The 19,209-nt window shown below is 37.1% G+C and overlaps 1 protein-coding gene across 4 annotated transcripts in view; it reads left to right on the top strand.

The window, feature by feature from the left end:
• LOC136858151 (uncharacterized) overlaps positions 1-19,209 on the top strand; it is a 271,168-nt gene that overhangs the window by 18,706 nt on the left and 233,253 nt on the right. The window lies entirely within an intron of this gene.

The raw sequence follows: 19,209 nt of genomic DNA, 5'->3' as shown, positions 1-19,209 counted from the left end.
CAGTAAATCTACCAGCTCGGGGCTGTCGTATTTGAGCACCTTCAAATACCACCGGACTGAGCCAGGATTGAACCTGCGACAAAAATTGAAAAAATCAAATAATTTGAGGAATAAGCAGATTATCACAAAATAATTTATTCTATTGTACCACCTATACAATACAAGCCACGTGCTACGTCGGTGAAATTTACGGTACATAATACTATGTACACTTCTTAGGAACATGTTTCGCCCCTTGTTAAGGGCATCATCAGCCTGTGGGTAACCTTAAGGTCAAACATGTTCCAAAGAAGTGTACATTGTATTATGTAAATTTCACCCACATAGCACGTGACTTGTATTGAATAGGTGGTACAATAGAATAAATTATTTTGTGATCATTTTTGCTTATAGTCAGCTTCAGAATTGTCTCTTGTAATTTGAGGAAGGCAGAAGTTAAGTGATTTATAGTACTTGATGACAAATCTGTGCATGAATACCTTTCAGTTTTAAAAAAATGAAGGAAATCGACCAGACTTTAGTTTTCATAATTTTTTTAAATATATAGATTAATATATGTTTTTTTTGCCTCTTGATAATGTTGAATGAATACAGCTCAAGTCTTGAATGCAATTATTGATGTTTGAAGTGTCTAAATATTAAAACCTCCTCACTATTCTAGACAAAAATAACATACATAGCCTGGGGTTAAATAAACTACAGTTCTAATCATTTCTTTCTTCCTTTTTTTTTTTTTTTTTTCTTTAAATATATTCAAATAAAATGAAATTATAATTACTTAAGTATTTGTGCATACTCTTGCATTTAAAATAATTATGTTAATTTATTTTTGTCATTTAAAGATGAGAAATAGTGAAACAGTTAAATTTCAGCTTTTCTACATATTATTAAATTCTTCTTTGACTAAATTGTATCAGAAGTTACTAAATAATGAGGAATATGATAAATTATGATGTTAATATCCTGGCAGAAGATGCCAGATTTTTGAGTAGTTGAATATGCATTTGACATTGAGGAAAATCTTTAAATGAACCAGTCACCCGCAGAGTTCCAGATTAGTTGTTTTTGTGAGTAGTAATTTTTAGAACTGATTTGTAACCATTTTCTTTGAGTGTTTGTTATTGTATTTTTCCCATTATTCTCAGATATCAGCTCTTTTTATAGTCTTATTTTTTACATTAACAGCTTGTTTCCACTTATGTTCTACCTTCCAACTTCTGTAAAAAATGCGAACCAACATTGTTAGATATACACATGTACATTGGTAGAATTGCATGGACTGCATATCAATGATATTTTTCATAACCTTATCCGTACATATGCAGAGGTGCCAATCTCTGAACTTGGTTATCAGGAATTTATCTCTCGCTCCTTCCCCCCCTCCCCCCCACGAAAATTTTTGAGTCAAATCGAAAGCTTACTCCTCCCTTCTTGATAGTGACACTTCCTTTGCCCTTCCTGACAGCAATCTAATCTAATTTAAAGTATATCTTGTTACGCAATAAAATGTGCACATTACCAGTTCTGTGATAAAACATTCTATGTAGGCTAGCTTGTTTTGCACCCATCAGCTACTTTTCAGTGTACATTTTCTTGAAGCATGCTTCCCCCCTGTGATGGCATTTTTGTCTTGTGAACCATAAGTAATTTCTATGTAGCTGTGCTTAATGTAGCCGTGAATTGCCTGATATTTTCCATCAACACTGAAAACACTTCCCTTGGGAGAGTTACTGCCAGGTAACAAATACAAAAAATATGTAATGTTTTACAGTGGAGAAGAGCAATTGTTTTGCAATGCTCACAGGTAGCTTGTAGTAAAGCTGCCTAATATCCAGTGACTATTACCAACTCACAAGCAGTGAAACAAGGAGGGTTCAGTAGTAATACTTGGAAGTTTTGGACATTTTTCCTTCTTTCCTTTATTTGTAGATTTTTTATGATGTCACTTTTCAATAATAATATCACCTTTGACCGTAATGCCGTAATCGTGAGGTGAAATCCGTAATAATTACGAACAATCCGTAATAGTTGGCACCTCTGCATATATACATGAAGGTAATAAACATCCTTATATAATATCTTGTAATTTGAAAATGTAGTCTGTTCTTTGTGTTTGACTTTTAGTTCTTTAATTAGGGTCCAGATCGTGTCGGGAGCATCTGTACCCGTATTGGGTTGCTCTTAACTCTTTAAGGTGCAGAACTATTTTTTCATTTCTTCCTTTCTTAACTTTATAGTTTCCACAATAACGAATACTGAGTGTCGGTACTAATTTTTAGTCCATAAAAGTATTTCTGGCTGAAAAATCATCAAATTATATGTGGTTACTTAAGTGACCACTATCCATTTAAGCACCCAGCTGGTACAAAAGGGGATAGTGGTTACATAAGTCACCAGTTACTCTTTCTAGGTTTAATTATAAAAATGTTATGTATAAAAGGATACATTACTTACTAAAAACAATATATTGAATTCTGTATAAACTAAATATTGAGTTAGCAAGCCCATACAACTTACAAGTACACCTTTATTTCTTTTATAGCTCTACAGATTTCTCCTTCTAGCTTGTAATAGAAGAAATATTTAACAAAAGAAACATAGAAAAGGTGTATACATGTCAAGCTTGGGTTGAATCAGCGTGTCTGGTCATCCAACTCTAGTCTCGTAAGCCACGACCTAGAACAGTGCTTATATCACCCCGTTCTTGAATCATATTTCACTGATTCTTAACAAGGCTGAATGTATACAATTTCCAGAATATTCGTTTAATGTCAACCTAAAGATAAAAATTTCATTGTTCCGTATTGAAAGTATTAACGTTAAAAATTAAATAATTGAAAAAGAGGTTCAACCTATTCAATACATAAAAGAAAGGAATGTAGTGATTAAATTCTTATTTAATAGTGATTAGAAATGGGACCGGTTTCGACCCTAGTCCAGGTCATCGTCAGCCGTTCAAAACATAAAAAACAAGAAAAACAATGCATATGAAAAAGAATAAGTGAACTCTGGATAAGATGAAATATAAATTGATGATGGGGGTAGAAATTGTTAGTCACTTGAAATAAAACAGTACGTAATATTATGAAAGGTAGTACGGCACACGCAATGATAAGTAAAGTCTCTCAATGTTTATGAATAGTGGAGAACGGTCAAATGGGTCAGCTTTCACACTCTGTCAGGCACAAAGTCACAACACTATCGAACAACATATGAAGATCCATAAATATTTTGAAGTCGCAGACGAATAGATTTACAGAAACAAACCGCCAGCTCTCGGTGATCAGTGCGGCACATCCAAGGTCATGCGCTGTGGTCTCGAACGCCAATGTAGAATGGAGAATATCCTGAAGGTCCAGTATTTGCCTCGGTTGCGGGAAGTTAAGTACGTATATATAGAAATATACAACGCAATTCAGTATAATTGAATGAGTAATTGTGGTCCTGCTGAGTTCTTGGAAAACAGTTGACTTGAAAAAACAATTGTAAAGAGAAAAAAAAATGTAGTAAAACGCGCAGTATCGGAAAACAAATGAAAACATATATGCACAGTGCGCTATTTTTTAAATTGAAAAAATTTAGGTCATGATTGAAGTAGTCGAAGTTGGCGCAAGGCAAGAGTTAAAATTTGAATGAGGAGAACCGAAATGAAGGTAGTGGTTGTTTTTTTTTTTTTTAAATAGAAAAGGTAGAATAAATTAATACCGGTAGAGGAAGAGTGATAGTGAAATAAGAGAAGAATAAAGGAAATTGAAGATAAATGGTGTTGAAGAAGGATAAGATAGGGAAATGAAAGAGGGGTAGTTTAGGGTGGGTTAGGAGGATGGGTTATTGGAGGTAGGAAATGTGGGTGGGAACTTTGTAAGGCAGGGAAAATAGAATTGGGGTTTTAAGAGGGGGCCTCTTAAACATAACTGAAAATTGCTTTATCCACCTTGACCAGTACTTCAACCCTAATTTCAATTTAAACGACATTTCTGAAAAACCCAACATCCTTTTCGACTTCCTAATTCTTCTTCTCAAAAATTCCAAATTCCAAAACCCCAATTCTATTTTCCATGCCTTACAAAGTTCCCACCCACATTTTCTACCTCCAATAACCCACCCTCCTAACCCACCCTAAACAACCCCTCTTTCATTTCCCTATCTTATCCTTCTTCAACACCATTTATCTTCAATTTCCTTTATTCTTCTCTTATTTCACTATCACTCTTCCTCTACTGGTATTAATTTATTCTACCTTTTCTATAAAAAAAAAAAAACCACTACCTTCATTTCAGTTCTCCTCATTCAAATTTTAACTCTTGTCTTGCGCCAACTTCGACTACTTCAATCATGACCTAAATTTTTCAATTTAAAAAATAGCGCACTGTGCATATATGTTTTCATTTGTTTTCCGCTATTGCGCTTTTTACTACATTTTTTTTCTCTTTACAATTGTTTTTTCAAGTCAACTGTTTTCCAAGAACTCAGCAGGAGCACAATTACTCATTCAATTATACTGAATTGCGTTGTATATTTCTATATATACGTACTTAACTTCCCGCAACCGAGGCAAATACTGGACCTTCAGGATATTCTCCATTCTACTTTGGCGTTCGAGACCACAGCGCATGACCTTGGATGTGCCGCACTGATCACCGAGAGCTGGCGGTTTGTTTCTGTAAATCTATTCGTCTGCGACTTCAAAATATTTATGGATCTTCATATGTTGTTCGATAGTGTTGTGACTTTGTGCCTGACAGAGTGTGAAAGCTGACCCATTTGACCGTTCTCCACTATTCATAAACATTGAGAGACTTTACTTATCATTGCGTGTGCCGTACTACCTTTCATAATATTACGTACTGTTTTATTTCAAGTGACTCACAATTTCTACCCCCATCATCAATTTATATTTCATCTTATCCAGAGTTCACTTATTCTTTTTCATATGCATTGTTTTTCTTGTTTTTTATGTTTTGAACGGCTGACGATGACCTGGACTAGGGTCGAAACCGGTCCCATTTCTAATCACTATTAAATAAGAATTTAATCACTACATTCCTTTCTTTTATGTATTGAATAGGTTGAACCTCTTTTTCAATTATTTAATTTTTAACGTTAATGTCAACCTAGTCAATACTTACAATACCATATTTTGTTGTTAGATAATTATAAAAAATAGACAGATCGTGAACATGTTTCGCCCTTTCTAATGGGCATCATCAGCACAATGGATAACCTGAAAACAAATGATTACAATTAAGACTGTTTACAACTATTAGTCATATAAAATTGGAATGAGATGTTGTGATATTAAAAGTTATTTTCGATATCATGATAAAAAAAGTTTGATGTCAATATTACAAAAACAAGTTAAAATGATTGTAGTACAATTTACAATATTGTCTAAAAAAAATTATTTGTTAATATTCGTGAGAAGTTTGTCAATCGGCATTCGTCTGGAATTGAAATGGATCCTTTTCTTTTAACTTTAGGTGAAAGTCAATATTATAATCATGTTCACCAGCAAGTAGAATTTGCAGAATAGAATATATAAAAAACATATGTCATATGGTAGAAAATTAGGTCAGGAATGATCATTTGGTGTTTCTTCTTGAGTTAAATTGGTTAAAATCCATTCAGGTAAGAGTACATTAAAATAGAATATACGTTGAAAATGTTATCCGATGTACTGGTTGAAATATCTATCACTTTGATAGTAGTCTTCCATTTGTTGTGTAAATCTCTGTGGTTAGAATGTTGATAAACTGCAAAGAAATATAAAAACGCATTTAATGTGTATGTATATAATGGATGTGGTTGTATAGTGTTATGGGTTACGTAAAAATGTAAACTTACTCGAATGCCGTAAAGTGCCTATCTTGTTCTGTTATTAGCGTTAGCCTGACTGGCGTTCCTGCTGCATGTGTTGTATGGGTGTGGCGGAGGGAGGGGAACAGGTTGAGGGAGGGAAGAAATGGGCGGAGTAATACATATTGGTATCGGTACAGGAGGGGGATTGTTCGGAGGGGGAATTGTAGGTTTAGTATTCGAGGGGCTAGATGGAGTTGTTGAATTGGCAACTTTTAATATATGCAGAATTTTCTTTTGATTTGGGATAACTGTTTTCATTAAACTAGGTATTAATGTGTATAAAGAACTCTTAATCTCCGTGTCGTCATTAAGGTTATGATCTTTATTAAACGTTTTGTCCAGATAAATATAAATATCTTCCAATTCATTTAGTAATTTTCCTTTGTTAGTATTCCTTATTATTGTCAGATCTTTTTCTATTCAGTTAAAATGGTGGCCCAATTCCTTCATGTGTGTACTCATAGCGGAATATTTGTTATGTTTGTCTGCATTAAAATGTTCCATATATCTTGTAATAAAGCTTCACCCAGTCTGGCCAACGTATGAATAACCACATTGCGAACATGTCAACCTGTATACTCCTGAACTTAAATATTTGCTGTTACTATTATTATTTATTTTATTATAATTAAAAAATATGTTTTGTGTAGTATTGGTTGTTCTGTAAGCTACGTTTATATTATACTTGTTGAAGTTATTAGTAATTTGGTGGATTGTTGGGCTATTATATGTGAAAACGGCATGCTTATTTCTGTTAGGCTTATCTGGTTTGAGGTTAGTGGATAGCTTGTTTTTTATTTTATATATCAGACGGTTTATCATTTCAATTTTGTATCCATTGGTTACTGCAAGATTTCTTATGTAATTTAATTCAGTTTTGGGAGATAAGGGGATTCTTAAGGCTCGATATGTTAGGCTGTAAAAAGATGCCTGTTTTTGTGTTGCAGGATGTAGTGAAGAATTATTTATTGTAATTGACGAGTGTGTAGGCTTTCTGTAAATTTGATATTCAAAGGAGTTATTAGATCGTGTAACTTTTATATCCAAAAAATTTAAAGAGCCTCCTTCTTCATCTTCTTTTGTAAAATTTACGTTGGGGTTGATCTTGTGTAATTCATTTAATATTTCATTACTATTGGTGACATTCTTGTCAATTATGACAAATGTGTCATCTACAAACCTTAACCATAAACTAATTCCTTTTATGTTGGTTATAATTTGTGTGTGCTCTATCGTATCCATATCGATATCAGCCAGGATACCCGAAATAGGGTCTCCCATCGCCAAGCCATTCTGTTTGTAAATTCTACCATTAAACGTGAAATAATTATTATCTAATGTAAATTTTAATATAGTCATAAATTCTTCGATTTCCATTTTACTGAGGTTACTGTATTGACTGATATTGTTGTATATAATATTAGTGGTGTCTTTAATCTGAATATTTGAAAACATGTTAACCACGTCGAAAGAGCACATTTTATGATGAGATTGTAAGTTGAAATCGTTAAGGATTTCGCAAAAATCAATTGAATTCTTTAATGGATGTTTGTTATTAAACGTATAGTGTCTTTTGAGGAAACTATGGATATATTTAGAAATTTTGTAGGTTGGGCTGTTACGACAGTTGATGATGGGACGTATTAGGATATCTTTCTTATGTATTTTGGGGAGGGCTCTAGCTTTAGGGAGGCTGGGATTCATGTTTATGAGATTTTGTTGTTCCTGGTCATTAAAAAGAAATGTTGATTTTTTAGTAACGATTTTAAGTTCCGTTGTATTCTAATTATCGGGTCTTTGTTTACTATTGTATAGTTGTTATCATTAAGAAAATCTTCTGTTTTTTGGATATATGCATGTCTATCTAATAGAACTATTGAGCCTCCTTTATCAGCCTTGGTTACAATAATGTTGTTACTATCTATTTTTGTCTTCATGTTCTGTATTAATTTATATTGTTCAGGGTCAAAATTGGTGTTCAGGTTTTCTGCTAACCTTGGGAGCTTTTTCTTTATATCAGTTCTTAAATCGTTTTGTACATCACAAGATAATTTGGAAATGTTACTCTCTATTTCGGCTATGGTATTTATAATATCGACTTCTCTATTTTTGTTAGGCCAATTATGTTTGGGACCTTTGTGTAAGAGTTCTATCTCTTCATTCGAAAACTGTGTATTCGTCAAATTTGTTACTACAGGTGTGATGGTATGCACTAGATTTGTCTTCTGTTTACCTGTTTTTAGCATGGGACATTGAGTTTGGGTTGTTTTTAGCTGCATAAGTTTTTTGTCAAGTGTTGTCTGTTTTTTGTCCATTAGTTGCGTCAGTTTGTCGTTTGCATACTGCTGGAAAGCTTCCATTCTAATGGGACCAATTCTTGGGACACTATTTAATGCGTTTTATATAGTTGAAAATTCAAATGGACTTTCTTCTGGTATCTTATTTTAATTTCATTCCTCAACCAAATGTCATTTACTCTGTTTTGTACCTTGTATGCGGTTGTACTGTTCAAATTCTTCCTTTGTGTCGATCTTAAAAATTTTGGGATCAATTTCAATTTCAGACAATTTTTTTAAAAAGCTATGTCCTTGCTCAATTTACAAATTTTTGTTTTAAGATTAAGAAATTTGTTTATTTGGTATTTTGCCTGGTTGGCTACTATATTACAAGTCATTAACCTCATTTTTTGGTCCGTATTGACGACAGTGAATGCATACAATTTCCAGAATATTCGTTTAATGTCAACCTAGTCAATACTTACAATACCACATTTTGTGGTTAGATAATATAAAAAATAGACAGATCGTGAACATGTTTCACCCTTTCTAATGGGCATCATCAGCACAATGGATAACCTTAAAACAAATTATTACAATTAAGACTGTTTACAACTATTAGTCATATAAAATTGGAATGAGATGTGTGCTAGGTACCAACTGATGAGCCCACCCTAGCACACGAGGGTGAAATGCTGGCAACCAAGAATGAGTTAGCTGGAAAAAAAAAAATTTATAATGTCCAATAACGGACCATTTATATTGGTATTATAGATTTACTCATTCAGGACAAATATTTCAGATTCCCTATGGGTATCAACATCTATATCATCTGATGGCCAAGCAGGCATCAATTTTTGATAATGAGACAAAGTCTCTTAGTGCATTGGCACTGCCGGTGGCTCCAGTTAGCCTACGCAGTGGCCTCCACGGTATGCACTAGCCAGTGTATTGGTAGGTGTGCTAGGTACCAACTGATGAGCCCACCCTAGCACACGAGGGCGAAACGCTGGCAACCAAGAATGAGTTAGCTGGAAAAAAAAAAAAAAAAATTATAATGTCCAATAACGGACCATTTATATTGGTATTATAGATTTACTCATTCAGGACAAATATTTCAGATTCCCTATGGGTATCAACATCTATATCATCTACAAGATGCTCGAAAGAATGATACTAAACCGTATCCAGGAAGCAATAGAAAGTCATCCCAGTTGAGCAAGGGGGTTTCAGAAAGAATCGTAGTTGTTGTGATCAGGTGTTAACACTAACAACAGAGATTGAAGCAGGATTCCAGAAAAGATTGAAGACTGCTGCAGCTTTTGTTGACCTTACATCAGCCTATGACACGGTCTGGAGAGGGGGACTGTTGCTCAAGTTTGTTCAAGTCATCCCTTGTTAGAAGCTAGCATGCTTACTAAACAACATGTTATCCAACCGTTGACTTGCTGTATTTTTGAATGGTGAAAGAAGCAGGTGGAGATCTCTAACTAATGGTTTACCCCAAGGGTCAGTTTTATCTCCCATTCTATTTAATCTTTACATCCATGACCTGCCAAGAACAACTTCAAAGAAGATACAGTTTGCAGATGATCTAGCTTTAATTACTCAGAGTACCGATTTGGCACACTGTTAGGATGTACGTACAGAGGACCTAGCTACCATGTGTGACTATTTTCACAAATGGAGACTCGAACCAAATCCTAGTAAAACGGAAGTAACAGCATTCTACTTGCATAACGTGGAAGCTAATCAGAAGCTACATGTGTTTCTTAACGGAACAGAATTCTCCCACAACTTCTTCCCAAAATATCTGGGTGTCACACTGGATCGATCCTTGTCGTTCAAACAGCATTACTCAAATCTGTCAAAGAAGCTGAGTACAAGAGTAAATCTACTGCATAAACTAGCGGGCAGCAACTGGAGTGCAGATGCAAACACTCTTCGCACTGCTTCACTTTCTCTAGCATACTCGGCTGGTGAGTACTGCGCTCCTGCGTGGGAAAACAGCGTACATTCGAGCAAAATTGACGTACAGCTCAATGAAACCATGAGAGTTGTTACTGGTACAGTAAGGTCCACTCCTACTCAGTGGCTGCCTGTTTTAGCAAACATTGCTCCTCCAGATCTGAGGAGAAAAGCAGCGAAAGTACAGTTGCTCAAGAAGACCTTTACACACAGGAACTCACTTTTGTTCAATGCCTTACGAGATCCACCTGTGATGAGGTTAAAATCCAGGAATCCACTCTGGACTGATCTACACTCCTATGAAAAATTCAGTGTAACAGCAGAATGGAGACAGCGATGGGAACAATGTCCACCCACCAACGCCTTTCTGATTAAAGACCCAACGAAGAAAGTGCCAGGTTTCGATCTTCCTCGACATGAGTGGTCAAAACTCAACCATTTCAGAACAGGCCATGGCAGGTGCCGATATATGATGAAAAAGTGGGGATATTGTGAAAGTGCTGCGTGTGAGTGTGGAGCTGAGAAGCAGACATTGCTTCATGTTGTTGAGAGCTGTCCACTGTCAGCATTTAAGGACGGTTTACGGACTCTGCATGAATTGACACCAAGTGCAGTGAACTGGTTGTCGAAGCTGGACATTCTAGTTTAATTACCTCTGTATTTTAATTTGTATGTTAGTTGTATATTTTTACACATTATGCTTGTAAATGCCATACGATGATGATGATGATGATGATGATAATAATAATCGCTTCACTTCCTTCCACATAGCTTCTCTGTTGATCGAATCAAAAGCTTTTTCAAAGTCGATGAACACTGCATAAAGGCGAGATGGCCACTCAGCACACTGCTCCAGAATTATCCTCAAGGTGTTTATTTGGTCTACACATGAGCGATTCGATCGAAAGTCTGCCTGTTTCCGTCGGAGCCTCTCCTTAGAACCCTGGTGAAGACTTTGCTAGGGATTGAAAGAAGTGTAATGCCCCTCCAGTTGTTACAGTTTGACGTATCTCCCTTCTTTGGCAACTTCACCAGCAACCCACATCCCCAAAATGTCGGCATTTCTCCATTAACCCATATCTTCTCAAATAGCAGCTGCAACTTATTGGCAGTGGTATCCATATCAACCTTCATGACTTCTGCTGGAATATTGTCAACTCCTGCTGCCTTACCAATATGCAACTCTCTCAATGCCCGCTTGATTTCCTCCACTGTTGGAATGCAGACTTTAAACCTTGGGTCAGGCTGGGTTTCTTCCTCTTCTTCCTCTTCTTCTTCACCTTCTCTCGCATCTACTTGATCCTCCAAGGAGTGGTTTAACACCGCAGAGAAATGTTCCTGCCATCGCTTCAATTGATCCTTAGAGTTTGTTAGGACACCATCTTTGTTTTTGACTGGACGGTTTTTCTGCATCTGTTTCCTTGCCAGAACTCTGGTGATGGTATAGAGTTCTCTAAGATTTCCCTTTCTGGCTGCCTCCTCTGCGCGTTGAGATAGGTCATCTATCCATTTCCTTTGATCTCTCCTTACACTTCTCTTTACTTCCTTATCCTTCGCAGCATATTTGGACTGCAATTCTGTCTTCCTTGCTCATGTCTTACATGCGTTCATTACTTCCTTTATCTCTTTCTTTTGTCTGATAATTTCCCATGCCTGGTCAGTCATCCAGTCTTTTTTCCTCCTGTCCTTAAAACCCAGGATATTTTCACTTACTTCAGTAAATACAGATCTAGTCTTCACCCATTTTTCCTCAATAGTTTCATCCTCCACCTCAGTGAGTGCTTGAAATTGATTCTTTAGTTCTATCCTGAAGGCTTCTTTCACATTACTGTCATCCCTTACCTTTCCAACATCGTATTGCTTCCTTGTCTGCTCTATCCTTCTCTTTGGTGCCTGGATCTTCATTCTAAATGTAGCCACAACAAGATGGTGATCACTACCAATGTCCGCACCTCTCTTGTTCCTCCACCTTCGTCCAATAGCCACATGATCTATCTGGTTTTCTGTCCTATGGTCCGGTCCTATGTCACGTTATGGCAGTCTTTATGTGGAAATATAGTACCACCAATAACCAAATCATGGCTTGCACAGAAGTCCACAAACAGCTGTCCATTCTCATTTCGTTCTCGTAAACCATGCCTTCCCATAATATGTTCAAGCCTTTGTTGTCCTGTCCCACTTTTGCATTCAAATCTCCTCCAACTAGGATGATATCCTTCCTTTTCTGTTTCTTAACCGTTCTGTTAAGATGTCCATAGAATGCCTATTTGTCTTCCTCCTCCACCGACTCCGTAGGTGCATAGCATATTTTCATATCAACACAATGTTTCTAATATTGGTCTCAAAACGTGCCACTATTATCCTTTCTGTCACTGGGTACCACTCCATAAGGCTTCTCTTGGCCTCATTATCCATTAATATACCCACACCTCCATAACTCGCTCCACCGCCCTCGGGTCTTCCAGAGTAGCCTATACAAATGTAACTCCATCATGGGTTGCCAATTCCCCAAACTCACTCCATCTCACTCAAACATAGGATGTTCAGGTCATAACTCCTCATTAGGGTGTCCCTTATTTTTCAAAGTTTTAATTTTGCAATGCATAGGTTATTGTTTTATTCATTTGGGCCTAAAACACCCAAAAACATTTTTTTCCTTATTTGGAACAGTGCAACCCGTGCCGACTCGAGCGCAAACATGTCCATACAAGTTGCGTCACGAGTGGCGCGCTCTCATTGTTATTGCCACTTAGTTTTCGCTTTTCGCGTAGCTAGCACGGATTGTTTTATATTTAGAAGATGTCAGTGGAACTAAGGAGCAATAAAAAAAGCATTTTCTTGGTTGGTGAAGTAAATCACCAAATAACAGGCGCAAAATTACCATCTAATCGTCAAGTTCTCGCAGTTCTATTTTTCAACATATGTGAGGTTAAGTTGACTGTTAGTGAAAGTGCAAATCTTGTCATTCGGGAGTGCAATATATTCTGGGAAAAGGGTAGAATACCTACCAGAGCTGTGCCTAATTGTGTTATGAAGTTAGTGGATCTTTATCATGTCTGGCGAGAGCTGCAAAAAAAATAGCAAGAAGATTCAGGATTTACAAAGGCGCCGCGAAGGGAACTTTCAACATGAATTAGATAATTTATTTGATATCGCACATGCTGATGTTCTTGAAAGAATAAAAATCGAAGAAGATAAAATATTTTTGCAAAAGCAAAGACAGCCTAGCGGGTGTTGACAAAAAATTGGCTGAAATTGAAGAAAGGGCCAGGCTGAGAAAACTTGCAGAAGATAAAAAGAGACTAAAGCAAATGCCTTCTGTGAGCTCATTGGAATCTGCAAGTTTACAGACCTTTGATACACATGAAGACATAGAACAATCTACAAGCTCTGAAGAAAGCCTGGAAGAATCTCTGCCATCCACATCTCAATCTGTAAGTTCTTTAGCTATGTCGACAAGAAGAGGAAGAAAAGATTTTATCACATCTAAATTAGTTGCAACTTTAGACAGATGTCAACTAAGCATCAGAGATTCTGTTTATATAATTCAGTCTGTAGTAGAAGCACTTGGTCTTAGTTCTGACAATTACCCGATCAACAAATCTTCTATTCAACGCATTCGAACACAAATGAGAAAAGATAGAGCGAGATCCATTAAATCCGATTTTCAGAATAACGTGCCCGAAGTAGTTACTGTTCATTGGGATGGAAAATTGTTACCTGCTCTGGACGTAAGAAGTTCTAAAGAAGAACGCCTACCAATTATTATTTCATACGACGAGGAAGAACAACTTCTTGCCGTGCCGAAGTTAGACAACTCTTCCAGCAAAGAGCAAGCGAAAGCAGTGTCAAATGTCCTTCATGACTGGAACCTGGATGATAAGGTACAAATAATGTGCTGTGATACAACAGCATCTAATACAGGACGCTTGAATGGAGCTTGTGTGCTTTTAGAGCAAAAACTAGAAAGAGAGTTGTTACTCTTTCCTTGCCGCCATCATATTTATGAACTAGTGCTCAAAAGTGTGTTTGAATCAAAGATCCAACAAATCACTAGCAGTCCTGATATTCCGCTGTTCAAAAAGTTTAGAGACAACTGGAAGAATATTAATCCTAGTGCCATCAAACCGTGCCCTGATTTTGTCCAACAACATCTCTGTGAGGCAAATATTATTGAATTGGTGACGTTTTTTAACAATGAACTGGCAAAATCGACTGTATCGCCTGTATCGCTATTGTTTTTCTGGGTGGAGACATTAAAAATAAAATAAAAATCAGACCTCCTGGTGCAATGCATCAAGCACGATGGATGGCAAGAGCTATTTACTCCTTAAAAATGTGTTTACTGAAGTCCCAGGTTAAAATGAGCGCTAAGGACAAACAAGCTTTACAAGATGTTTGTTTATTCATTGTGGCAGTTTACGTGAAGCCCTGGCTTGGATGTAGTTTGGCGATAAAAGCGCCGAATCAAGATTTTTGTTTTTTAAAGACCTTAAAAGATTACGAGAAAGTAGACAAGTTGATTTCCAATGCGGATTTAAACAAGTTCAGTCAACACTTGTGGTACTTGTCAGAGGAAATAGCCATCCTTTCAATTTTTGATAATGAAGTTGATGAGCAGACCAAGGGAAACATTGTAGAAAACTTACAAAAAGAAAGCTTTGGTGATTCCGGAAAGAGATATGTTCCATCGAAAGAAGAGATGTCTGGCTCTCTATATGGTACGTAGTAGACTAGTAGTATTTAATCTGGTATTTAATTTAGAACTTATTTGTTTTATTTACAGGCACTACAAGTATTTTTTATCTTGTTTCAGGGAAATCTTTGAGTGATTTTGTTTCTGTCAAGAGTAAAGATTTATTTTCACGACTGAAACTTGACAGTGGTTTCCTTCAAGAAATTGTATCTTCATGGAAAGACAACGTGGCGTTTGTGGAAGCTAAAAAGAAGGTTTCTACCTTAAAAGCAGTTAATGACACAGCTGAAAGAGCTGTTAAACTAATGACAGATTTTCATGGTTTGATTACTGCAGAAGAAGAACAGAAGCAGTTCTTATTACATTGTGTGCAAGAACATAGAAAAATTTACCCAGACTGTAAAAAAGAGACTTTGAAGAGGAAATATCCAAATGAATAACCATAAAAATTGTATCTTTTTTGTTACTTACAAGAAGAGCATTATATAAATTTCTGTTTTCATTTGTATTTCTCTAAAATAATTTTTTTGAGTGAACATCTACAACTACATTTAAGAGACCCTTTAAGCAGCTATTTTCTAAAACTTTTAGGCCCTGTCGGCACGGGTTAAAATTAATGTAGGAAGTTGAAATTCTGTATTTGGGTAACTAATAGACTAATAAACACAATAACGGGGTATGCGTTTCAATAAATGAAAAAAAATTTTTTTTTTGCCCTCCACTTTCCCGCAGAGTCCTCACATTCTATAGCCCAATTTTCGTTAGCCTTTTCAAGCCAAAGGTCGTCATCTTTGGATCAGTCCAGTTTCTCATTGTTGATGTTTCTATAATAAGGTTATTAAAGGTTGTGCGAGTTATTGGCCCACAGCACTCGATCTTGGTGGTGGGGCTGCCACCTATGCCTCCAAGCCTGCTGTTTACTGTTGGGGTAGTCTCCCTTAGCCTTTGAAGATCCCTCTTCACCACAAGGCAGTGGTTTTCCTCTTTACTTTACCCCAAGAGGAAGGGTTACCTCCTCCGCCAACCTTGCCGTACCAAAGGTCTCCTTCTCCGTATCAGTTGCCGTTAAGGACTTCACCAGAGCCCTATTAGCCATTACTTTTCAGGGTTCCTGCAAGGCCTTCACAGCTACCGTAGCGGTCCTGGGGTGCACAAGGTACCCGCTGTACTTCACCCTTACAGGCTATCCCCTACTTCGTACTGTCGCCCTTCCCCCACGACGTGGACGAAGGGTTGGATTTATGGGGGGCTCCAGGTACTGCCATTTCCAGGTATTATCTGGGGGTTTTAGTCTCTTCCATCCTTTGCACATGTCCAAACCATTTCAACCGTGCAATGCGTAGTCTTTCTTCCATCGTACAGGTCATTTACTTGCCATTTCTGGTGCACTCATTTTTAATTTTGTCTCTTCTTGTTTTGTGCATAGCAGATCGTAAAAATTTCATTTCACATGCTTGCGGTTTGCTGATATCTCTTTTCAATAACACACAGGTCTCCAACCCATATGTCATGATTGGCAGGAGGTAAGATTTGAACATTGTTTGGCTTTTACGGGAACTGCTTTGTCCCACACTAGATTTCGTACCTGATAGAAGAACGTGGAACCTTTTGTCACTCTGTTCTGGATTTCCAATTTAGCACTCCCCTGGTTCGATACAATGCTTCCAATGTAGTACAGAAATATTTAAAATAGTTATATTTGAATCAGCCTTGTCAATACACTTATTACTGAAAGAAAATTATTTATTCAACCAAACATGTTTCAGGAATTCAGCCATTCCCTTCATCAGTGGTCAGATCAAAGAATAAAACAACATAACACAATCTTTTGTTTTTACAATTGAAAGAAGTATTGTGTCCTAATACACCATATCAATGAGTTACTGTAAGAAAACTTATGAAATGTTATAAAAATGATCAATACATAAAATTTTGTTGAACTGAATGAGAATTTTTCTTCTTTTTCTTCTTCTTTTGTTCCTTAGAATCATATGCTAGTCTATACAGTGGGTTATCTTCTGCACTTCTCTCATTTAAACTTGATTCAAAATTATATTTTTCTACTTACATATATACACACATACATTATCATTATAGACTGTTCTGCCTTTCAGCGTTCAGTCTGCAAGCCTCTGTGAATTTACTAAATGTCGCCACAATCCTCGATTTGCAACTAGTGTTGTGGCCTCATTTAGTTCTATACCTCTTATCTTTAAATCGTTAGAAACTGAATCAAACCATCGTCATCTGGGTCTACCTCTACTTCTCTTACCCTCCATAGCTGAGTCCATTACCCTCCTAGGCAACCTATCCTCCTTCATTCGCATCACATGACCCCACCACCGAAGCCGGTTTATGCGTACAGCTTCATCCATCGAGTTCATTCCTAAATTAGCCTTTATCTCCTCATTCCGAGTGCCTCCTGTCATTGTTCCCACCTGTTTGTACCAGCAATCATTCTTGCTACTTTCATGTCTGTTACTTCTAACTTATGAATAAGATATCCTGAGTCCACCCAGCTTTCGCTCCCGTAAAGCAAAGTTGGTCTGAAAACAGACCGATGTAAGGATAATTTCGTCTGGGAGCTGATTTTCTTCTTACAGAATATTGTTGATCGCAACTGCGAGCTCACTGCATTAGCTTTACGACACCTTGATTCAATCTCACTTTACTATATTACCATCCTGGGAGAACACACAACCTAAATACGTGAATCATCGACCTGTTCTAGCTTCGTATCACCAATCTGACATTCAGTTCTGTTGAATTTCTGACCTACTGACATCAATTTAGTCTTCGAGAGGCTAATTTTCATACCGTACTCATTGCACCTATTTTCAAGTTCCAAGATGTTAAACTGCAGGCTTTCGGCACAATCTGCCATTAAGACCAAGTCGTCAGCATAGGCCAGACTGCTTACTACATTTCCACCTAACTGAATCCCTCCCTGTCATTTTATACCTTTCAGCAGATGATCCATGTAAACTAGGAACAGCAAAGGTGAAAGATTACAGCCTCTTCTAACCCCTGTAAGTACCCTGAACCAAGAACTCATTCTACCATCAATTCTCACTGAAGCCTAATTGTCAACATAAATGCCTTTGATTGATTTTAATAATGTACCCTTAATTTACTAGTACCCCAGTATGGTGAACATCTTTACCCTCGGTACCCTGTCATATGCTTTCTCTAGATCTACGAAACATAAACACAACTGCCTATTCCTCTCGTAGCATTTTTCAATTACCTGGCGCATACTGAAAATCTGATCCTGACAGTCTCTCTGTGGTCTGAAACCATGCTGGTTTACATCCAACTTCCTCTTAACGACTGATCGCACCCTCCCTTCCAAGATGCCAGTGAATACTTTGCCTGGTATACTAATCAATGAGATACCTCAATAGTTGTTGCAATCCTTCCTGTTCCCTTGCTTATAGATAGGTGCAATTACTGCCTTTGTCCAATCTGAAGGTACCTTACCAACGCTCCATGCTAATCTTACTACTCTATGAAGCCATTTCATGCCTGCCTTCCCACTATATTTCACCATTTCAGGTCTAATTTCATCTATTCCTGCTGCTTTATGACAATGGAATTTATTTACCATCCTTTCCACTTCCTTGAGCGTAATTTCACCAACATCATTTTCCTCCTCCCCGTGAGCTTGGCTGTTCGCAACACCACCAGGATGAAATCCTTTTACATTGAGAAGATTTAAAAATATTCCCTCCACCTCTCCAGTGATTCCCTGGATCTATTATGAGTTCAGCTGAATTACTCAAAACACTGTTCATTTCCTTTTTCCCCTCTCTTCCTAAGATTCTTTATTACGTTCCAGAAAGCTTTCCCTGCTGCTTGACCTAGCCTTTCCAGGTTAATACCAAAAATCTTCCCATGACTTCTTTTTGGATTCAACAACTATTTGTTTCGCTCTGTTTCTTTCATCTACGTACAAAGCCCTGTCTGCCTCGGCTCTTGTTTGGAGCCATTTCTGATAAGCCTTCTTTTTACGTTTACAAGCTGCTCTCACTTCATCATTCCACCAAGATATTTGCCTTTTCCCATCTTTACACACAGTTGTTCCTAGGCATTCCGTTACTGTTTCTATTACAGCATCCCTGTATGCCACCCATTCACTTTCTATATCCTGAACCTGCTTACTGTCTACTGTTCGAAACTTCTCACTATTTATATCCATCTACTTCCGTCTAATTTCCTCGTTCTGGAGATATTCCACCCTTATTCGTTTGCAGACAGATTTCACTTTCTCTACCCTAGGCCTAGAGATACTTAGTTCACTACAGATCAGATAGTGGTCTGTATCATCGAAAAATCCCTGGAAAACTCGTACATTCCTAACAGATTTCCTGAATTCGAAGTCTGTTAAGATATAGTCTATTATGGATCTGG

Source organism: Anabrus simplex, chromosome 1, assembly GCF_040414725.1.
Source record: "Anabrus simplex isolate iqAnaSimp1 chromosome 1, ASM4041472v1, whole genome shotgun sequence".
Lineage (NCBI taxonomy): Eukaryota > Metazoa > Arthropoda > Insecta > Orthoptera > Tettigoniidae > Anabrus > Anabrus simplex.
Note: the sequence above shows the minus strand (reverse complement) of the source record. Positions and strands in the feature narration are given on the sequence as shown.